Here is a 7204-nt window from a genome sequence, read left to right on the forward strand (position 1 = left end):
TTGTTTGTGGGGTTGAAGGTGATACTTAATGATAGGGACTTGAATGATAGGGACTTGCCTAAAAGTGCCCAGGAAAACGTCTGAAGATGTTATCGCACACAAGCCTTAAGAGGGGAAGAGGAAACTTTAAAAGAAAAACATAAACAACCAATGCACTAAGATAAGACTGAAAGAAGTTTGGAAGAAAGCTTGCAAAAAAAAAAAGGGAGGGGAGAGGGGGAAGTCTAGTGGCATGAATAGGGCTTAAAATATGGGACACTCCCAGACCACTTGAAGAAAAGTCTCCCGTTGCATTTGTACGGGGGAAGTGGAGAACCTTCCCCTTCAGAGATGCCTGCTCTGTACCTCTGTCTGCTGACCTAGGAATGATCCCCAGTGCCCATGAATTATGGATGAGCTATAAGAACAGCCCCCCCACTTTTCAGTATGCAAACCCCATTACACTGTTAAAATGGCGATTTAATCGTTTGGAATAGCTTTGCTTTGCTTCCTCCTCAACCCTTCTCCCGTAGAACTCATTTGTTGCCCCCTTTTCATTTAATTTTCTTAATTAAAATCCTTTCACAGATTTTAACTCTTCTCTCCCTTTTTTTGTCCCTATTTTTTAAAAAAAACAAGAGGACAAGAGAAAGGGAAAAAAGCAGAACTCCACACCTTAAAAAAACTAGGTTGCATTTTAAATAATACTATTTAAACAAATTTTAAAATGGGTAGTGCCACCATTCTTTTTAGTAAGAGGACAAATGTGCATTGACTATTGTCCTATTAATTAAATGCTTTTTTTAGATGCAATATCCAGTAACCTTTCCTTGGAAGTGAAGAGATATTTTGGGGGGGGGGGGGATAGTTGGGAATTCAGGAAAAACAGTCTGAGAGCAAAGAGGTGAAAATATATGTTTAGTTCTATTCATGCCCCTCAATATTATTTAAGGCTTAATCTCCAAAAGCAAAAAAATATAATTATTTATCATTAGAATGAAGACAATTTCAGGGTAAATATAGTGAAATCTCATTGATTTCAATGAGAAAAAAGGAAATGTCACCTACTGAAGAAAAGAATTTAAATATAAACACAATTAGCTTCCTTTAAAAAAATTATATTAGCAAGTTGTTTACGCACCCATCTAGCAAGATTTTCTGCCTATTTTTAAATTTTACTTACTATATTTATGCTTTTAATATTTAACTGCATACCACCCAGAGTCCCCCTGTGAAGGAAATAGGTAATTCTTAAATACAAGTAAATGGTGTTTGTGTGTGTGTGTGTTTTGCAGGATCTAATCTGAGTTGATCACTAGAACCAGAGATTTAGTCTTCCAAGCTTTCAGATTAGTGCTGGAGCCCATTTTCAAAGAATTTATTTCTCTATATGTTTGTGTTTGTGGACAACTAGCAAATAGTTCAGAGAGAGAGAGAGCACTTTTAAAAGTACTTCATGGAATCTCTGTCATTGTATAGTATCCTGTAAACTAGATAGAAGGCCAAAATCCTGGCATGAGATAAATAACATTCCTTCTGTTTCATTTGCTTCCTCAAACGGGCTCAGCACCAACAGGATTTCGAAAAATGGGCTGTTTAGGGCCCAGTTTTGAACAGGAAATCCCAACCCTGAAACTAAGGAAAGGTGTTCCTTTTGTTATGAGACTCATATTGTCCAATCTTCCATCTTGTAAGTTATTTGTCTCTAAAGAAGCTCAGAACTGTTTGCTGCTATATCAGGGATAGGTGTACATAAACAAATGTGTCTCTATGTCTCTTTCTGTCTCTCAATGACAACAGGCTGGAAACAAGGAGAATGATAATGCTATATTTCTGGAGGGCACATAAGAGTGTGAGAAAGCACACATGTACAACATCTCCCAATCTGTATGCAGAATGGTGCCTGAAGGTGATACCCTACACATTGATTGGCCATCACTAGAACGAAGTTGCATTCAAGACAATTGCTTCAAAGAAGGGTATGTGATGTCTGCAAGTCACAAATCAAATATTTCTTTATACCTTTTCCAGATTTAGCCAAAGGGCATCTTGGCTTGTGAACTGCACAGTTAAATCTGCATTAATTGTATCTATTTAAATGTGTATAAATATTTATATTTATGTGGGTTATACTAAGCCATTGTGAATTGTGGCTGTGAGCTTTCTACTGCGTATTTGTATGTGAGCAGTGTGAAAGAAGCATTCATACAATAGTTTATACCCACACATGCGCCTGCAATGAATAGGGTAGACTGGTTATCATGAGGCCAATAGAGTTCAAGGGGAGTTTATGCATTGACTTCAAAGAACATTGGATCTGACCTTTCGTGGTCAAGAAGTCAGCTATTGTTGCCTGACAAATGTACTACTTAGAGAGGTGTATATTGGCTGGTCTGGAGCAGATTGCCATCTCCTCTTCTTCAACACCCTCCCTCCCACACCCTCCACAATGTGTATGGGTGGACTGGAAACATTAATTGGAAAAAGATTAAAATGTGATGAATAAACTGCCCCATTTTTACTTTAGGAAAAATGGTCCTGGATAATTCAAAGATGGAAAAGGGCAGCAGTAGAAAGGGGGGGACGACATATGTCTATATATTTATATGCAACGTTTATTATTTACAATTGCTAGTTACCTTACTCCAACCACATTAAGAATAGCAAATTGCCAATTTAGCATCAGGTTTGCCGCCATGCTTCCTACTGAAAGTATTTTACATGGGAAATATTTCTTTAACGTTTAGATGTAAGATTCAAAAATATCTCCATCGCTTTACTATTGATCAGTTTTAGAAATTCTTCCACTATTCCATACCTTGAAACTTAGACTAGTCATCAGAAGATTCTCAGAAAGATAAAGAAGATTAGAATTTTACTTGTGGTAAAATGATCCTGATAATTTTATTGTGCAGAAAAATATTGCAAGAATTTTTTTTTGCTTCTTATTTATATTGTAGGCCAGAACAATTCACTACTGAATGTTTTAAGGATATAGCATGGTACAATTTATAACAAGGAAAGGAATTTTGTATAGGAACCATCTGCTATCTAGATAGTATTGTCTTCCTGTTGATTCTGCTCTGCAAATAGTCTTTTTCAAAAGAATGGTTAGGTTTTTTTTAAAAAAAATCGAAAACAAGATAAATTCTTGCTTTCCTTTTACTATGAAGGTGACTGCTGAGTCTTTCTGTGGTCCAGTAGATATTTGTGGAGAATTAAAAGTAATCAGGATAAGATGAATGTCCTACAGAAGGGACATAAAATAAGACATTCAGTGAAAAGACTGCAGAAGTAGATACAGGCGGAAAAAAGGTGGATAGTTTCACTTATTTGCTCGCACTGCCAAAAGATTCAGATATATTTATTTTGGGGGGGAGGGGCTGGAATGGTATGGTGCAAGGTTGCAGTAACATTTTCAAACTTTACCTTTCTCTTCTTCACCTGAACTAGAAGGAAGCAAAAGCACCACTTCCCTTTGTTCACAAATGTTCACAAATGCCCCCATCTATTCCTTCTTGGCACTCAAATACAAAAGGGAAGAGTCACTCTGTAGACAACGCTCCATATTTATATCAAAACCTCTTATTCAGACCTTGGGTTTTTTGAGAGACTCCGGGTATCCTTAGTTGGAACAAGCCTTTTCAATTAGTGCTATGCGGGGTCCGCAGTGCAGTCTTTTGCCAGTATCCTTGAGATTATCTCATACTGAATTTAGCAATATTGTACCTAATTCTCAGTTCACTGTGCATATGGTCACTGTGGCTGCTATATTTGGAAAGACACACGTTTACACATATAACAGACAAATGTAAAGAGGTGAATAGAGAAGCTGGGAGCATGAGGGGGGGGAACTCTAAAGAAAACCAAGTAGAGAATGGTAACAAAAAAGTAGTTGAGGATAAGAATAATTAAACCTGTGGAATGATTATGAATATTCCCTTCACAACCACAATTATGTCTTAATAAGACTTGGATAGTATTGCAAACAGTTTACTCAGTATCAAAACTCTTCTACTTAGTATCATCTGATTGTTTACTATAAGATGCTACTGTTGGTACAAAAAATGTCCTATGTATTATTTTCCTTCCTGGGAGGAGATCATAGTATTTTATATACAGAATTGCATGACTGGTGCATAATCTATAACATTTAAACCTAAAATGGAGGATTTGTTATTATTGTTAAGAGTCCAATCCAAATCACTCAATGCTCTTTATGTTTCCTAAGAAGCTCTACTCAGTTAGATACAATAGGTTTCTTTGCAGACTTGTATAATGTTTAATGCAAGCCTGCTTTAATTCAAACGAGATTTATACTCCAATACAATGTTCATTAACTTAGAAATGTTTTTACAGAATTCATTGGAACTTCATTCTCTGATTGAAATTAGATTTTAAGGATCACTGTGTGCCCTTCCCACTTCTGTGTACCGTATGAGCACAGGACACAAACACACATAATCAAAAGTGTGTTATACAGTGACAAAAGGAACACATTGAAAATAAATTTGAAAGAGATTATTATCTTCCCAACATTTCCTTAAAGGGAGGGTTATCATCTCCTTTTTATAAGATTAGTAACAAGAATTAGTAGCAAGAATTGTTTTAACCAACAATAAGAATTTCCTTAAACAACAAAGTGCTTTATAGTCTAAATGGTGAGAAAAGAAGCAATATAAATTATCCCCTCTTATACAACCCCAAAACATGTGTCTACCAAATGGCATGGTCATAAAACCTTAGTTTAAATGATTGACGGGGAAAGGGTTTGAGCGGAAATGAGAAGAAAGTGTAAACACCACAAATTGTTAAGACAAGAGTTCTCTCACCTTTACAGCCAAAAACCAGCAGGGAATTGGCACAAGATCCCTTATACCCAAAGATTATCCTCTTTCAATTCTTAAATAAACTAGAGGCACTGATTTTCAAGGTTTTGTCCTGTGCTTATTGCTGCTGCTTTTAATGGTGTCTTTTACAGTTCTGAACATTATTGGAAGAAAAACCTCCGATAAATGTTAAGCATATTTCTGAGATGATTCCACAGCTCAAATTCAGAAATAGTTTCTACCAATACTGTACTTTGGAGGGCAAAGGCTTGATGTAAAGTGCTACAGCAGCAAATTAGTGAAATTTGGTGCTTATAGAGAACTTAAGCATCCTGAACTCTTTGATTTCCTATAATCTTAATTGAAGTTAATGGGAACACAATAGCATTTACTGGAAAGGAAAAAGTTGAGATGGTGGGTTTGGGAGGTCATAGTTAAGCAGAGAACAGATAATTACAGATAATTGGGTCTACAGTCCCAAACCATTTAAGACAATGTGACACTCCAGATCCTGTGCTATTTTACTAGAAAATAGACCTTGGAATAAATTCAGTGAGGTTTATTTCTAAGCAAGATATGTTGGTTAGTTATCAGAGGACTATACAGCATGTTCTATTGGCATCTATCAAGTCCTAAAGCCCTGTTTTATCAAGATCATGGATCGCAAAAAAATATATGCTATTATACTGCAAATGGAAGCTCTTATGAATCAGGAAAGAAGGAAGGAAGGAAAAAGAACAAAAGAAAAGAAAGAGAAAGAGAAGAGAAGAAAAAGAGAGAGTTTAATTTTTCCAATCTTCCCAATATAAACTAATATGTTTATGTTAGTTTTCACTGTCAAAAAATGATAACTATACCAACCAACTCTTACAAAGTTAAATTAATAATTCAGTGTCAGGACTTTCTACTTAGATGATCCTTATTAGAAAATATAAAATTATTTTTAAAAATCTTTTATTGTGAACATCTAGATTAGGCTACTTTGAGTTGAACTTGCTAATTTTCCTTTTCTTGATATTTCTTGAAAGAAATAGGAGTCTTTAAAAATATTTTTGGGAAACAGATCTCTGGCTCATCTTTTTCTATTTCAAAAATCTAGTCTTATATGCCCTATGAATCAAGCATTTGTCAATGAAGTTCAACTCATAAGTGAATTGAATGTAAAACAAGGCTTACATACATAGTGTATTTGAATGCATTCCACAATGTTTGTGTGAGTTTCATGCCCTCCAAAAAGCTTACATTGCCCAAGTAAATAAAGGGAAGGAGAAGTACACATACCTACTTATTTTCTATCAGAAAATCCTAAACTCTATTCTATGGCCACAGACTTTCACAAAATATTTTTCTGGTGGACTGTGGCCTTTCCTCTGGCAACAAGGTGGATATTTGCCGCTATCTGTGGATAAAAGAAGGAAGGAAGGAGGAATTCTAGGGAAAGGGAGATGACATAACTGTTACAGCAGGGGGAAAAATGTCCTGAAACCAAATGCTTAAAGGGGGAGGGAGAAGTAGAAGCTAGGGGAAATGGAAAAGTGTGGATTAAAAGCAAAGTGTCAAATTATTTATTCAGAGCTTTTTAAGGTAACAAGAACCTTGCTTGGAATTGCTTATATTTATGATGCTACCTTAATAATTCTTAGATCCTTGATTAGGACTTTAATTATTAAGTTTTCACCAGCCCTAGATTGTGAATCTGCAGATTACTGCTAGTAATAACAACAATAAAGCAAGTCTTAAACCATTCTGGCCCTTGCACCTCTGACTCCTAAAGGTAGCTCACAAAAAGTCAATCCCACACATTTTGATAGAAGTCTGTCTTTAAGCAGTCATCAAAACATTTCCCCAGAATTCAATACACTCCCAAAGTGCTTCATAAGGCTAACAAGATGGAGTGAATACATATAGAGTCCTATTGCTGTATTCCTCTAAGTTAACAATATGTCATTATTATCAGTTAACACTCTTATTGTTGTTGTTGTTGTTTTTCTTGTTTCCAGCAAAGCTTTTAAAATAAAAAATATTGTGGGCCAAACTTAGGTAATTCAGAGGCCTTGGTGACCGTGTTCGCACTGACATTTTATGCAGAAAAAAGTTTCTAAAGGAGACGGAAACCCCTCCCTCTCGGCCCTGCTCCCCGCCCCCCCCCTCCACCCCATCTGTAACAACCTGGTTCTTTAAAACTCATTTAAGCATATAGTATTTCAAGAGAACTTACTTTAAGGTTAGCAGCTCCTAAGTCCTCTTTGGAGTAAACAGCGCACCATCAATGCTTCCTATTTCTGCAATGGAGCTCCCTTTATCAGCCTGGAAAAGTATTCTCCCCTTCCTGCCCCCTTCCAAGCCAAAGCAGGCAGTTAAAATGTCACTTAACATTCTGGAGAATGTGAAATATA

General features: G+C 36.1%; 1 protein-coding gene across 1 annotated transcript in view; it reads right to left on the minus strand.

Moving 5' to 3' along the window:
- Positions 1-7145, minus strand: part of HOXB3 (homeobox B3) — a 64948-nt gene extending 57803 nt beyond the window's left edge. The window contains exon 1 of the mRNA XM_070767463.1: positions 7027-7145. The gene's annotated coding sequence lies outside the window, so the exon portion shown is untranslated. The remainder of the gene's footprint in view (positions 1-7026) is intronic.
- Between the last annotated feature and the right edge of the window lie 59 nt (positions 7146-7204).

This window comes from Erythrolamprus reginae, chromosome Z (genome assembly GCF_031021105.1).
Source record: "Erythrolamprus reginae isolate rEryReg1 chromosome Z, rEryReg1.hap1, whole genome shotgun sequence".
NCBI lineage: Eukaryota > Metazoa > Chordata > Lepidosauria > Squamata > Dipsadidae > Erythrolamprus > Erythrolamprus reginae.